This window comes from Rhipicephalus sanguineus, unplaced genomic scaffold (genome assembly GCF_013339695.2).
Source record: "Rhipicephalus sanguineus isolate Rsan-2018 unplaced genomic scaffold, BIME_Rsan_1.4 Seq1013, whole genome shotgun sequence".
In the NCBI taxonomy this organism is placed as follows: Eukaryota; Metazoa; Arthropoda; class Arachnida; order Ixodida; family Ixodidae; genus Rhipicephalus; species Rhipicephalus sanguineus.
In genome coordinates, this window is record NW_023614168.1 from 19,131 (window position 1) to 34,257 (window position 15,127).

Here is a 15,127-nt window from a genome sequence, read left to right on the forward strand (position 1 = left end):
GCACGCCGTAGTGGCACCGGATCAATTTCGACCACCTCGAGTTCTCTAACGTGCACCTAAAGATAAGTATATACACGGGTGTTCTTGCATTTCGCCCCCACCAAAATGCGGCCGCCGTGGCCGCGGGAATCGCACCAGCGTCCTAGGACTTTACAGGGAAACAGCTTTCCCGCTGAGCTACCACCGCGGGCAAAGCAACATTTCGATGCATGTAAACACCGGATTTTCCGTCCGATCGCCCCTTACAAAGTGCAAGGCATCATTAATAATCATCATCAACTTTCTAATATCCCCTAGCGGACCCGGGCCTGGCCTGGTCATGAACACGCGCGTCTTGCAAAGATTTAGTAATGAACGCCCGGGCCGGGCTCGGGCTGGGTTCGTTCATGTACGCCCGGGCCCGGGCCGGGCCCGGGCTGGGCTCGGGCTTTATAAAGCGGGCCCGTGCAGTGCTCTAGTGGAGGGCTCCGGGAATTTCGACCACCTGGGGTTCTTTAACGTGCACCTAAATGTAAGTACACGGGCCTCAAACATTTTCGCCTCCATCGAAAATGCAGCCGCCGCGACCGGGGGTCATAATAATATCAAGCACTGCGGTGGTGAAGTTCACTCGAATTTTGTCGGCCATTAAACAGGTTTTGTCAACGTCAAGCAACTGCTATGAAGGTTAATTCATCCGTTTCAGGAAATTTCTTCCTGAGACTCCTACACTGCAAAAAATCTGGCCCCTAAACACGGACAAAGCTGAAGGTATAGCGGTGCCGAGCACTTTTCCGCGATCCGAATTAAACGATTTCTCTAAAAAGGAGTCTTCTTACGAAGTGCTTTCGTTACCACAGATAAAACAAAGCACTCCGTCGCTTTGTTTGAATGAGAGCACTGTTCCGTGACCAGAATAAAACAATTTCCTTCAAAGAAGGTCTTCTTACGTGCCTCCTACGTTAAGATACTAAAGACTGGTCTGCCCGTACTGTCCAATATAATACGGCACATTTGCCTTAATGCAAAATAACTGTTTTGTACCACAACTGCACCATAAAATCCCATAGAAGCTTTGCCACCTATGCAGGTGGCAGTCTCGGTATACGCTGGCAACAAGTGAGCGGAGGTCGACCAGTCCACTAGCCACATACGTCCACGTACACGTTCGGTATGGGTCTGTGGTTGTTGTTTCAAGGCAGATGCTTCATGACGCATGAACCATAATTCCAATAGTTTTCCTCCACCTTCGTTCCTGAGCCAGCATCGTCGCATTGTTAAGGTCGAAGCTATAACCTGTCGTCTTGCAGTATTCAACAAGCTGTCTTAAAATGCGCTCCATGGGTGGCTTTAGCAACATTCCCACTTTGTGTTCTTTGAACGTCTTTGGCATTTTCCTGCCCAATTCGCCGATGTAAGTGGTGTCATGAACCCCACAACGTACTCTGTAGAATACCCTGCTCTAATCATCCGCAGGTGTGCGGTCTTTGGGCTTTGTGAACACATGTCCTAAGGACAAGGTATACACAAACACCGCCGAAGATTAGAGCGGGATCATCTACGAAGTACAATGTGGGGATTGCGACACAACTTGCATAGGCGAAATGGGTTGAAGAAGGTAATCGAAGGTTAAAGAACACAAAGAGGATGTTGCGAAAACCACCCATGCAACATGTTCTAAGACTGGAGCTTGTTGAACGCTGCTGAATGACAAGGCATAACTTTGACCTAATCAATTCGACGATGCTACCTCGTGTACAAAGGTCGGAGGAAAAGAAAAATCTTGGAATCATGGTTCATTCATCACGGCGCATTGGCTTGCAACAACAACAGCAGCCCTCTACGAGATGTTTACAAGGAAATGTGCGACTAATGGACTGGTCAAACTCCGCTTATATTTGGCAGCGTATACTGAGAATGTCGCCTGCATAGGTGGCAAAACTTTCATGTCATTTTGTTAATAATTGTTGTGTTAAGTCAAAGTAAACATTTTACAATCAAGCTACACATCCCGAGCTGGTAGATGTGGGGGTAGCATGCCATGTGTAGATGCACTGTACTGTGTGAACTTGCTGATGACGGAAGCATACCTGCTGCTTCATGCCAAATAAACAGTGAAGTACACTACTACATGCTTCTTTAAATGCCACTTTGGCAGATGTATTCAGGAACATATTTGTCAAAAGTGTTGCAAGCCTGCTTATGAAACTGTGTGCACGGCCCATGGACAGCTCCACTTCGCTCCTTTCTGTACGTCTGAAAAGGAAGTGAAAGAAAACACCTAGAGCAACAGCAATGTTCAGAATTTATACACATTTAAACATTGCCATGGTGCATGTGCACATGGCCTCCCTTAGCATCACTGTTTCAGAAATCAAAAAAGCAGAAACGGTATTTTGCAGATATTTCTGGACTCGTTCTAATTATATGAAGAACAAGCAGCATGATTTCACGAAGACTTATTGCTATAGTACACAAGAACTCAGGGTTAAACACACTACGTTCTAACTGCAAGAGTATTTATTTACGTGCATTACCAATTCTATTCAATTATTGTCATGATGTTGAAGCAAAAGTCTTAACAGTTACAATTTTCGTACTTAATGCTGCCGAGAAAGCCGAGAGTTATGTGGGTGAAGAAATGAAGCATTGCGCATGTATAAAATGGAATCGGCTCGCACAAGACGAGGCAAATTGTAGACCACTGCGAAGGGCTACTGCTGCAGTGCACATATAATAAGGCTGAAGATGACAAAGATTAAAGCGTAAACGTAAAGGATGAGAATTAAATTGAGAAGCAAGGCTTGCTGTCAATAGCTCTTGAATTCTATCAGAAACAACATGACAGTTGTATATCCTGTACATCTTAACGCGACAAAAGTTGAGCTGAAGATGGCGGCTTGAATAAATGTCAAACCATTGAACAAAGCGTGTTGTTGGAGCCAATGTTTCAACAAATTGATGTGTCTAAGTTGTTGCAGCAACCTTGATGCAATTCGTTGCCCCTCTAAAGAGGAGTCCTCTTGTTGAATCACTAGCTCCAACAACATTCGTTGTTCAACAATTATTTCATGAGCTGCACATCTCGTTACATTCATTACAAACCTCTACTGTACCAAATGCTACTATGGCAATGATAGTGGGTGCAATACTTAAGCTGCAGTGTCATAAGCAGGTGACCGGCTATTCAACTCTTTAAATATACCAGATCCATAAAGACTGCAAACCATGAGGCAAGCACAACACAAAGAACAAGCGTAAGGAAATTGAAAGAGGTTAACTTTAATAAACGAGGTATGGAATTAGTCATCCCCATTTTAAGTATAAAAGGTGGTTTTTTAACGAACTCCTTTGCTGTTGAAAAAGATCATGCTGCTAAAAAGATCATACCTGTAGTCAAGTGCTAATTTCCAGGACGAAATTTCGTGATGCTGAGAGCATGCATTAAACTTTATGCACGATAAGCGTTAGGTGCAATGTCAGAGAGGTGGAGATGATTTAATGGATAGCAAATACTAAAAATGAAAAGCTCTGAGTAACTATCGCAAGAATAAGGACGAAGTAAGGAGGGAAGCATATGATAAGCTAGTGCAATGTCTGAAGCGAGTTAATCTTGTCTTAGAATATGCAGTCATAAAGTGAGATCCAGTAAGTAGGCGTCACATGCACTGATTGTGAGAGAGATATGGAAATGACGGACCACCTTTTAAATAAATGTAAAAATGTCCACCCATGTACGTGTTGGGAACTAGCTCTCATGAAGCCCTAGGCTTAGAGAAAGCTTGATAAAGATGAACACATCCACAAGAGAAATCAGTAAAAGACGGATGGAGGATTGGTAGTGGAAAAGCAGCGAGAACAGCCAAAAACAAACTTGCAGGGTCTTTTGTACAATGCCGAAAAATAAGCTACCTATTATAAGTTTTTTTAAGGAAAGAAATTTAATTCAGGTAGGAAAGGCATTAAGCCAATTCAAAAATTGAGCTTGGCCACTTGCATGTCAATGCTTCGCTTTAAAGGGAACACACATAGCATCCATCCATCTACAGATGTGAAACTGCGTCATGCAAGATAACTTATACAAAGTTATTGCTTTGAGCAATTAGAGCAAAATATTTCAGGATAGCACCTAACTGGGCTGGTTAGTACATGATTACAACGGGAACAAACAGCGCTGGGCACGGGACGGAAAAAAAAGGTAGACGAAGGCGACAGCACCCTCGTCTATTGTTCTTTCTTCGTCCCGTGTCCAGCGCTGTTTGTTCCCGTTTTAATGCAGAATATTTCTTTCTTTAATCTGAAGGTGGCAGTGTTTCATGGCTAAAATAGTTTACTAATTTGCATTTCAAGTTACATTTTTTCAGCCATAAGGAAACACTGCAAAATGCTGAAGTTCTAATGTTAACATTTATCAGAAGAAAGACTAATTCTTTCGTATGGAATACCGAAGGTTGATTTCCAAAGTTCATTGCCTTTGTATTTTGTGCTGTTCCCTTATCATTTTCCTTAAGACGGTTGTATAGATGTTCTTGGTTTATCTTGTGTTTTGTATATGTTATGCTCCTGTTTTTGCTTAGCAAGATCATTTTATGTGTAACTTATCACTGTAGCCCACTTTGCAATACTGCTTACTGGTGTCAGCAGTATTGTCAAGTAATAAATAAATAAGTAAATAGATATCCACTTTGTCATAAAACTACTATAAAAACAAAATAATCAGAAACGTTCCACCCAAACTGTAACAGTCGGAAAAAATAGCTTTTGACCCATATTGCAGCTTAGCTTTTGCTATGTAGCATTCCAAACAGAAATGTCGCCAAGACATTATTGTGTGGTATACTTTGCTGGCAATTTATATTCCATTTAAAAAAATATATACTGCTTGGTTGTAAGCAAGGAAAAATTTACTGAAGTGAATAATCCCTAGCCTGCACAGAGTCTCGTTCCTTGACCTTCGCTGCACAGCACATTGGCACAGGATTCACGCGGGTGCCCCTGTGCTCATATAGTGCAAGTCTAAATGTTGCAGATTTAAGCAATACTTCTGTCTGAAATACCATGCAAGAACAATGATGTGCTGTGCAGTGAAGGCAAAGCTCCAAGAAACTTCCCACAGCCTTGTTATTTTTCATTTGAAAAAATTATTTTTCGCTTGAAGATAATATTACACCTTAAAAACTTTGTCTAAATTATCGCACGAGGAAAGCACACTATGATGTGTAGGCAACATTTTAGCTGGGATTGCTACACAGTGAAAGAGAGCCCGCAATATGGGTTCAAACACTACTTCTTCCAAGTGCCAATTTGAAGACATTTTTGCTTCTTTTTGCCAGCAGCATTTTCAACCCTTGGTATATGCACTGAACGCATACTGTGAATATATTTCACATGAAACATTCAGTCTTTTTTACAATATACTTAAAAATGGTGCATTTTGCAATGTTTCCTCACGACTGCAAATAGCATAAATTGAAATCAAAATAAATTCGACTATCATAGTCATGAAAGATTGGTGACTATGTTAAAGAAACAAATGCTTTGTAGTAATAGCTCGACGCAATAACCATGTGTCAATTAATTTGCCTGACACAGCTTCATTTCTGCATGCGAAGTTTGAAAGGTCTTTGCTGCATCATGCAATTCTTTCCCCGAAAATAACGCTTGAATGACTACTTCCCACTACTGAAACATAACAGCACCAGTTTTACAAAATATTGGAAATGGTCAAAAAACGACCTGGCACACTGGCGTGAAATGACCCAAATAGGTACTAAAATAAAACAGTGTGCACTGTCAGACACTAAAATGAAGCACTAATCTGCTTGTATTGCTAAATTACTTCAAAACCCTGCTCTGAATAACTGCCCACAAGAAGTTGATTGCGAAAAATTTACTTTAACCTCTGACCTATTTTTATCTATCTCTAGTATAATGACTCCTAACCTTCGGCACACACACAAAGGCACAAAGCATTTCAGTATGGTTCAATGCCTTCGAACAGTACGGAAGGTCATATGTTAAGAAATAGCGTAAAATCTGGACTAATTTTAACCAGCTATGTGTTTATAACATGCAAACATCGAGAAATACACAATAATTTAGTAACTCGCCCCCTCTAAAAGTGTTGCTGTCACAGCTCCAAATTCCATTCACGAGCTATACTGGCTAAAATATTAAAACACAGCTGAATTTCCATCACAATGGTGGATGCACACAAGTCTACAATAATTTAGTAACTCACCCCCTATAAAAGTGTTGCTGTCACAGCTCCAAATTCCATTCACGAGCTATACTGGCTAAAATATTAAAACACAGCTGCATTTCCATCTCAATGGTGGATGCACACAAGTCTACACGAACAGGCATGCACTTTAGATTGACTTCACAAGCCAGATATCCGGTAATCCTGCCGTTGGAGAACGTTACCAAGTGTATGAGCTGGACTACTACATAAGCTAAAATGGATGCTTGTGTGTGTTGGTATGACAGAGCGTAAACAAAGCAGTGCAGAAGACTGAGCACACGAGCACAGCACTGTTTGTGTCTTCCTTTTTCTTGTCTCCGTCTATTGCGTTTTTTACACTAATGCATTAATTGTGGAAACAACTAGCTGCCGCAATTTGGTCATCTAGGTCGAACTTTTTGGGCCTTGTACCAGACTAAAGAGCTCTGTTGTGAAAGCAACAGGGTGTAACAATATTGCACTACAAATCAGGGAATACAAAGCATCGATAAGAATGTTCAGCCAAAATAAAAGGCTTCAGCAAAATGTTTAAGACACATACTCACAGGTTAATGCTCATTCACAGCTTCTACGGCAGCCCCATGATTTCTGTGCGTCCATCTGTGCGTGCCTTCCTTCCGCCTTTGGGCAAGTTCGTGTAGAATGTCTGCCAGGAAAACAAAAACATCAGAAAAAAGTCGACTTTTTTTAGCATGCCTCACATAACCCAAATGAACTTTTCTCTCCCCATGAGGTAGCTGTTTAGAAAGCATCCAAACAGCCTCTGCTTTGTCTATGTATAGCTCATAACCAATAGGTAGCATCCAACACGACACCTGGTCATTGTCAAAGCATACGAGACAAGAAACTGAGACAAGTATAAGCAAAGAGCAAACGGCTATATTTCGCCATTATATTGTTTCCTAATCCAGCCCGATGCATTCATCGCTTAAATTTAATTTACACTGCTATATTGGTGTTCGCCCTAAACTTACTTTCCAAATAACTCACTAGATAACCTATTTCTCTTACGCACTATATGAATACATGTTAAAAAGATGGGGCATGCAAACATGGACACAGAGAGTCAAGACACCTAAAACGCTGAGATCACTAACTGGAGGCTCATCACCTAATCTACCTTTACATTGTTGAGAGCGTAAATGCACGCCAAAATTCGATGAATGCAGTTTTGTACAAGCACATGAATGAAGAAATGCGTCCAATTGTCGAGGCCTGGCATATCGATAATGGCAGTGCACAAGAGAGCCAACCGTCGATTAACTAGCATAAAGAAGAAATCAAATGCTTGAGCAGTTATCTCTCACGTAGACTATCGCGCGTGCCAGATTGATAGGTATCGCCTCTTGCCTGGGCATGCACAGATAAGTTTCTGTGTCTACTTTATTTTGTGCCACTGTCCACCTTTCCAGTTGGCGTTAGTGGTGTCTTGGTTTCTCTCTTGTGTCCATGTTTGCATGCCCTGCCTTTTTAACATGAATACCTACCAACCAGCTCAGCTGTCTGTTATACTAAATATGTGTACAATCTAGAATTACCACTCTGTCCACTTGCTGATGTAATAATAACAATGGGGTTCTGTATGTAAACGTGAAATTAAAAGCACAGGAACCTCTAGGATTTGCACCTCCACCGAAAGTGCAACCACTCCATCAAGGATCGAACCCGCACAGTTCAGATCAGCAGCTGACCATTATAACCACTGTATTGCAGCGGGGGATGTTCACTTGGTAATGTAGGTTAATGTTAAGGATTATGGAAAGAGCTGTAGGTTGAAGAAAGACATGCAATTAAGCAAGGAGCTGCAGACATTATGCAGTTTAGATATTTCTGTAATCCAAAGGGCTGGTGCTCAGGGCATGCACCTAAGGAACTCCTGTTCAGCGTCTCTTTTCGAACCAAAGCTTAGCAGAATTGATGTTCCTGTCTAGATATGCCCCTGAAAACCACAGTTAAATAGCTGCGAAGTAAACACTAGAAGACAGAAAAAATCCATCACTTGTATGATATTAAACACATCAAGATGCAAATACACCAAACACCCTGGACTGTGAAACGCAATGATTGAAAAGATATCAGTTAAACAAAGCAGCATAGCAATGAACTTCCATGTAGCTGCCACACGGCAAAAAGCAGGTGGCTCTGGTGCCATGAAAAATCTATAATAACACTTGTTGAATATAGCAGGATGTTTTGTATGATAAATGTATAAATTACCACTCACAGAAGCTGACATGCTATCTTAAAAATCAGCATTGCAAAAAATAAAGCAAGAAAACCACGTGACGTGTGAATTTACCATTCATAATTTAAGGCTAAAGGGCCCCTAAACAACCCCGGAGTCTAAAATTTGTGACAACTGCACGCTTGTACAACGTGAACATGTTGTCACATGAATTTTTTCATTAAGTGGTGTAATAATGAAGCCACAGGGGATAGAACGAACATTCCAGCTGGTTTCAGTTTCTCGCTCAGCCTGACCGTCCTGAAGAGGGGCTTCCTCGATGTGCCACTGTGCCAGAGCGGTGCGGTGAGGAAGCACAGTAAAAGCACTGGCGAGATAAACCAATTCGCAACTCTTGTGACAACCACAGATACTGCATCATCACAAAGCCAAAATGCCGTTTCGTATTGCAGAGGACTATTCAACAGTCAGCGTTACTTAATGTTGCTCATAGGCAACATTACACCACTTCGCTAGCAAAGAGGACTGGTCAAGCGCTGAAGAGGAGGTGCGGTTATTGTTTTTAGAAGTGGAGTGTCTGACATTCGGACAATGTGATTCCTGCGGCCCTCTGTACGAATTAGCGAGCTTGTTTGGGAGGTGTAAAAAAAAGAAGTCGGAGCTTGCTGACTGGCCCTTTAAGAGAATGTAAATATACACTAGAAGGAAGTACACTTGTAGACATATTACTATAAGCTATAAAAAACAGGCAATTAACATGCTCAATCCATGCAGCATAGGGATGTCTCACACCTTTGCAAGAACTTTACTATGGTGGCTGCATGTTTGTGTAGGCCAGAAGCAGCAGGCACGTGGCTTCCATGAATTTGACCCGTTCGTTGAAGGGAAACTGCTGCTCACATCCTTGTAGCACTGCTTTTTGAAGATGCTTCCTGCGATAACAAAATGACCACAACACAATTATGGTCTGCAAATATCCACAGATGACCTACATTGCTGCCCTTTCTCATTAAATTCAGCTTTAGACTAAACACTGCAATAGCGGCATCCTCCTACATTACAGGGCATCATACTGCTTTCCTTGGCCTGGTTTTTAGTTCAATAATTGTTTTCACCCATAACAGAATGTAGCACTAGTAAAGATTCGGTTGGGGAGGGTGCAGTCGTAAAGTGTGTATGCAAAGTAAGAATATGAAAAAAAAAAACAATGGCATAATTTCACATGAGATATAACAATTATCATAATTCATGTAATGTCAGACACCAAGAAGTGTTTAATTGAGCAAGTTTTGACCTTAAGCTATCACAAAACAATGCCCTTTATGGAAAGTGGGATTTGCAGAGTGAACTCTGATGATGAAATTGGCTGCCTTTACTGGCTCTGTAGCTGCAAGTGCATTGCTAAAGCCGCTTGAATGCACTTAACAAGCCTGTGTAATGATATTGACAAATGTACAGAGAAGACAAACTCATTCGTTCTCACTTAGCTGCCATCACAGCAATACGTTGCTTCGTGTCAGGTTTCCTGGTATGCAGAATGCACGAACTTGGTGGCCGTGCCATACTCAAGTAAACATGATCGACATCTGCTCCAACTGCGTAAGTAGCTGGAAAGTGCTAAATTACACAATCAACTGTACCATGCACACATAATGTAAATTCTAGCAGTGGCAACATTTCGCACCTCATAATAGCCTATGGGCATTGTACTCGTTGATGCTGCCAGCTGCATTCCCTGTTTTCATTTCTAGCATGCATAGCACATGCACACAAAGCACCCAATAACTGTGGGAAGCAGAATAGATCGTCCGAGGTAATCAATAAAATTGATTGACAGGAATTCCACACATCACTCAAGCCTGTTGTTTAGCATAAGTGATGAGAATGTGCAGCCAAATGTACACAGCAAATTCAGTATTGGCCTTGAAGAATTGCAAGATAGGTTGAAGCTTTCCAGAAACAAATCGTATACAGTAAAGTCTGTCCCAGATACTGAAATCATGAAGTTATAAATTTTAAAGTGGGCCGCTATATTCTTCAAGCACCATGCATTGCATTTATGAAAACGCTAACATCCCTGTACAACAATGCGTGCTGCAAGAAGTCATAAACCTTAATATTTTTGGCACAATGCCATTTCCCAGTACCACGTTTTACAGAAAGGCAACATTTTCCTTTGCAAAACTAAGCCATGTTCCCAGGCAAAATGCACTGTCCATGGTGACAAACATGAAGTACGCTCTTCTATACAGCTTAGCTGGTTTACTGGAACTAAAAGCTACGGTAACGCTGTCTTAATTGAACTGGCTAGCAAGAGCCTTCTCGCTGCTGTTTATGTGAAGTAATTTCACCTTGGTGGAACGTCACAAGAGTAAGTGGCACATAATAATGAGTGCGAAAACACAGTAACAGGTTGTGCAACGGCTACCAGGTATGCCCATTCGTGGAAACTGGGGGCTCTTCCCCTAAATGAACCAGTTGGAAATAACCCTTTTGCATGAATAAACTTAAGTTGGTTGCTGGCATACATAACATTGTTACTCTGCATTTCCATCTCATTTATCTAGCGCTCATTGTTTCCCTTCGACATGACTAGCTCAAAACAAGATTCTTCTTCATTAAATGGAACTTTGTACATTACCTTTACGTTGGCTACAGATGCTTATTTCTTCTGCCTGAATAAGCACCTCCTATAGCATACTTGCCTCAGCCACCTTCTGGACTGCATGGTCAGCACTCCACTGTTTGTCGAGGCACTGCTGTTTGCTACCTGCAGTACGTTGCAAAAAACTTCAGCATTCAAAAAAAAAAAAGGTTAAGAAAAGCCGAACCAGGTGTGCCAGCAGCACCTTGCCCTTTGAGGAGGGAGGAAGAGCTCTGATAAATGGCTAATTCAAGACAAGCGTCGTTCTTCACAAGCTATTATTATGCGATGAGAGGTGGGACTTCAATACACGGACGCACATATAGTGCTAAAAGCAATTGAAAATTCAGCTGAAAGTACGGCTTGTCAAATTAGGTGAACGTGCATAAAGGATAAAAATGGGGCAAACCAATTGAACAAAATACAATGTCATGCTGCAGAAATTGCATTTTTAGCAAATCTATGTTATCTATTGCTTGAAAGATGATAAGCAATGTCCAAGAATGCTAACCTAACGCTTTTGAGGGTCACGTTACATAATGACAAATAAATGCACGCCTAAAGAAAACATCCCTAAATACACTATATTTCTCCCACTGTACCGATTCACGATTCACACGGTGGCTGATGATTATTCCTTCAGAGCTCGTGCGAACGAAATGGATGTTGAAGCTTCGGTTTCACGGCGTTACTCCAGGTAATTTGTCGAGAGACATGCATAAAACGCATGACAATGGTGAGCCTGACAAAAATGTTGTCTCCTTTCAGCAAATATTAGCGTAGAGCAGTGCGTGCAAGCGAGCTAATTACCAAAACTTTATAACACTACCGACTACGTTCTTGACAAATGTCATGCGCGAGCAGAATCCTCACAACTACAACCGCATACACTACCAACACGTTATGCGATTTTCTTCGGCGACAAGGCGTACTACAATAACAATAACTCATAATGTACGAAGCGTAACGTTCACTTACCTCTGGCAATAAAAAATACGCTGGCAGCGTACACTGCTAGATGACCGCCGGTTTCCAATGGTGCGCCAAGCGAGGAATCGCCGAGCTACCGGCCGTCCCCGAGCGTCAAAGCATTTTCCAGGGCGACAGAACGCGTCGTCGACAAAGGCGACAAAGGATTGCGGCGCTGCTACTCACTGACGTGCGGAAACATTTGAAGGTGTTCTTCAAAACTATGAATCGCGTCCGTCGGTCACACCGAACAAAGCAGTCGCAGAGATTCAAGTCGCACGGTCGGCATCTGGTGACTATTTGCCTGGTACCGCGTATACTTGCGCTTACGTCAGTAACCACGAAATACAACACACAATACACACAATGCGAGGCAGCGCGTTAAAAGTCGACCGCACAAACAGAACTCGGCACGACGATCACGACGATCACACGAACGCAGAACTATACGGGCTAGGAAGGTCTCCTTAGTGTCGTGAGCGCGCCTGCCAGGTGGAAAGATTGCGCGATCCAGCGTGCAGACGGCGCTGCCGCTCGCTGGCGTGCTTTCGCGCGTGTGAGCCTGCGCTCTGTGGAGTTTCCCGTTGAAGCCAAGCTTTTTGTTGCGGTATAAGCTCGTCGTGTAGGCCACACATGGCGCTGATAAATTGTAAAACGAAGAAAAGAAAACTCTGGAGACTATGCGGGCAGATTAGCTTCTTCTGAACGGCACATGCTGGCGTAGAGAACAAACATGTAGGAAATTCGGGGTTTCCGTTCTAGTTGATTAACATTCTTTTTCACGCAGTAATGTTTGAGTACAATGATTGAAATATTCATTGACAATTATAGCGGTTACATCAAGAACAAAAATAAAATGAACAGACGCGCAGAATGTAAACAGTGAAAGGAAAAGATAGGTGCATATAAAAAAGAAAAATAATTAATTAAAAGTAAGAATCAGCGAACAGTCAAATGAAATTTATGTACACATGAGGGACCTCCCTTGATGTTTCACGCCCACTCTTGCAGGCATACTGGATCCGTAGAAGCTCTGAATGAGAATCGATGCATTTTCATTGCACGAGTTCTTTTGCATAACGTCATGGAACAGGTTGTCTTTTTCTTTTTAGGCATGTTGCGTTGGAGAGGCTAGAAAGATTTGCAGTCGCACGCGAGCATGCACGAACCTCTCAAGACGCAGCTCGGAATGAAATTGCAACAACCACGAAAATTCCAGGGTCGGATCTAAGAGGAACAGGGTACCGGTGCCCTTACCCCCTCCCCCCTTTAATTTTCGACGACCTTAGCGGCAGCCGCTACGGGTCGCTGCGAGCGCCTGCACCCTAAGGCTTTACTGCACCCTAGAGTTACTGTAAATGTTACTTTTATGTGGCGGAGTTGCTCATCCGTTTTCAAAACGCCGCTAGCAATCGTGCACTGCAGAGAAGCTGATGCGCAGGCCGCCGCCGCTGCAGCGAACCGGTTTGTACTCCCGTGCCACAGTCCCGAAAGGAGGCTTTCATAAAGGGACGCTTTTCACCAATACGAAGCAGCGCCGCATGTTCCTTGTGTCCTTGTCTATTAGGCACCGTGGAACGCCGCACAGAAGCCTTCGCGGTAGGGATGTCCGAAAAGCAAATTTATTTTAGGTTCGAAGCGAACAGTGATTACCTCGAATAATTTTGAATCGAATAGTTCGAATAGTATGCATCACACATTATATAAAAAAAATTAGCATAAATATTGTCGAGGCCCAACTAACCTGCACAGCGTTTTTTTTTTTAATTGGAACGAGGCATGTGCGACTGTCATTCTTTTTGCTGCAAGTAAACGCTACTAAACTAAGCGCTACGCTACTAAACGCTACGTTTAGTGGCGTTTAGTAGCATCAAATAGTAGCAGAATTTCAATTTCAGTAAGATGCAAGTTATAACCGATAAAATACGTCACACTATAAAGTTACTATACATATAACATATTATAACATATAAGCCTGTATAACAAGCTTTTAAACTTAAAAAATGATCAGGGGCGTAGCCAAGAAGAGGGTTGGGGGTTTCAACCCCCCCCCCCCCCTCGAAATTTTTCAATTTTGCTTGCGCATATATTCACGCACACATACAAACACACGCACGAACATACATAAAGTATGGTTGAACCCCCCCCCCTTCCCCCCCGAAAAAGATTTCTGGTTACGGCCCTGAAAATGATTAATCTATGTCGGAGTAATATGTTAATTTAACCTTGAAGTGGGGCTTCGCGGCATTGCGCAATTTTGTTGGTTAGGTGCTTTCACGGCATTGCATTTTCAGGCTGCAGTGAAACCACCTTCACAGGTGGGTTACATGCCATCCAATATACGCCTATTCGTTCATTATGAATACTTTGAAATTTCGGAACCTTAAATTCGTGTCGAAGCGAATTCGAATACTATAATATTCCTTCGAACATTCCTAGTGCTCGAATATTCGCACATGCCTACTTCGCGGCAAACAGACGCAGACAGTCTGCCAGTATGTCAGGACGGCAGCAAAATATTGTCTACCCTCGTTGCTCGCGAGGGTAACATGCACAAAGCAACAAATTTAACCACTCTCGGTTGACCTGAAAAAAAGGTTAAAGATTTAAACCGCTCACATAGAGAACAGTGGTAGTTGCACGCTCCCCAGGCCTTCTGTAAACGCATCGTGTCTGAAGAAAAAAAGATCACAGTTTCACCGCAAGCGCGAAGCAATGAATGCAAAGGCAACAAATTGTAATGTTATACGAAGGAAGGCTGGCAGCTAACTGTTTTGGATCCGATCTCGCGTAACTATACAAAACGTTGGTGTAAGAGAATACGGCCGCTCCAGGGAGAGGTGCGCTTTTCGCAGTCTCTTTGCGTTGAGAGCGCGCGTAAAAGAGTATACGAGCCGTTTGCTGATGCCTGCGAGATAGCGAGCGCGCAAGCGATCGTGAACGCGCTTTTAGGATCAAAGTTCGCAGTTGCTGCTCAAGCACCCCCCCCCCCCTCGCATCCCTCCATGCTCATTCAAGACGGGCGGGGCGTTTCGTTTCTGCTTGAGCAGCATCGACGGCAGGTCTAACACGCGGGGGGATGTTATCGCATGCGCCCTCCGAGTGA

The 15,127-nt window shown here is 42.7% G+C and overlaps 1 long non-coding RNA gene across 1 annotated transcript; it reads right to left on the bottom strand.

Annotated features, from left to right (window-relative positions):
* Positions 1-1,670: 1,670 nt before the first annotated feature.
* Positions 1,671-12,462, bottom strand: LOC125756480 (uncharacterized). Its single transcript, XR_007414535.1, has 5 exons — positions 12,031-12,462; positions 11,050-11,178; positions 9,201-9,340; positions 6,769-6,869; positions 1,671-2,235 (listed from the first exon to the last, which is right to left on the bottom strand). It is a non-coding gene; the product is annotated as an uncharacterized LOC125756480 (long non-coding RNA).
* Positions 12,463-15,127: the final 2,665 nt, after the last annotated feature.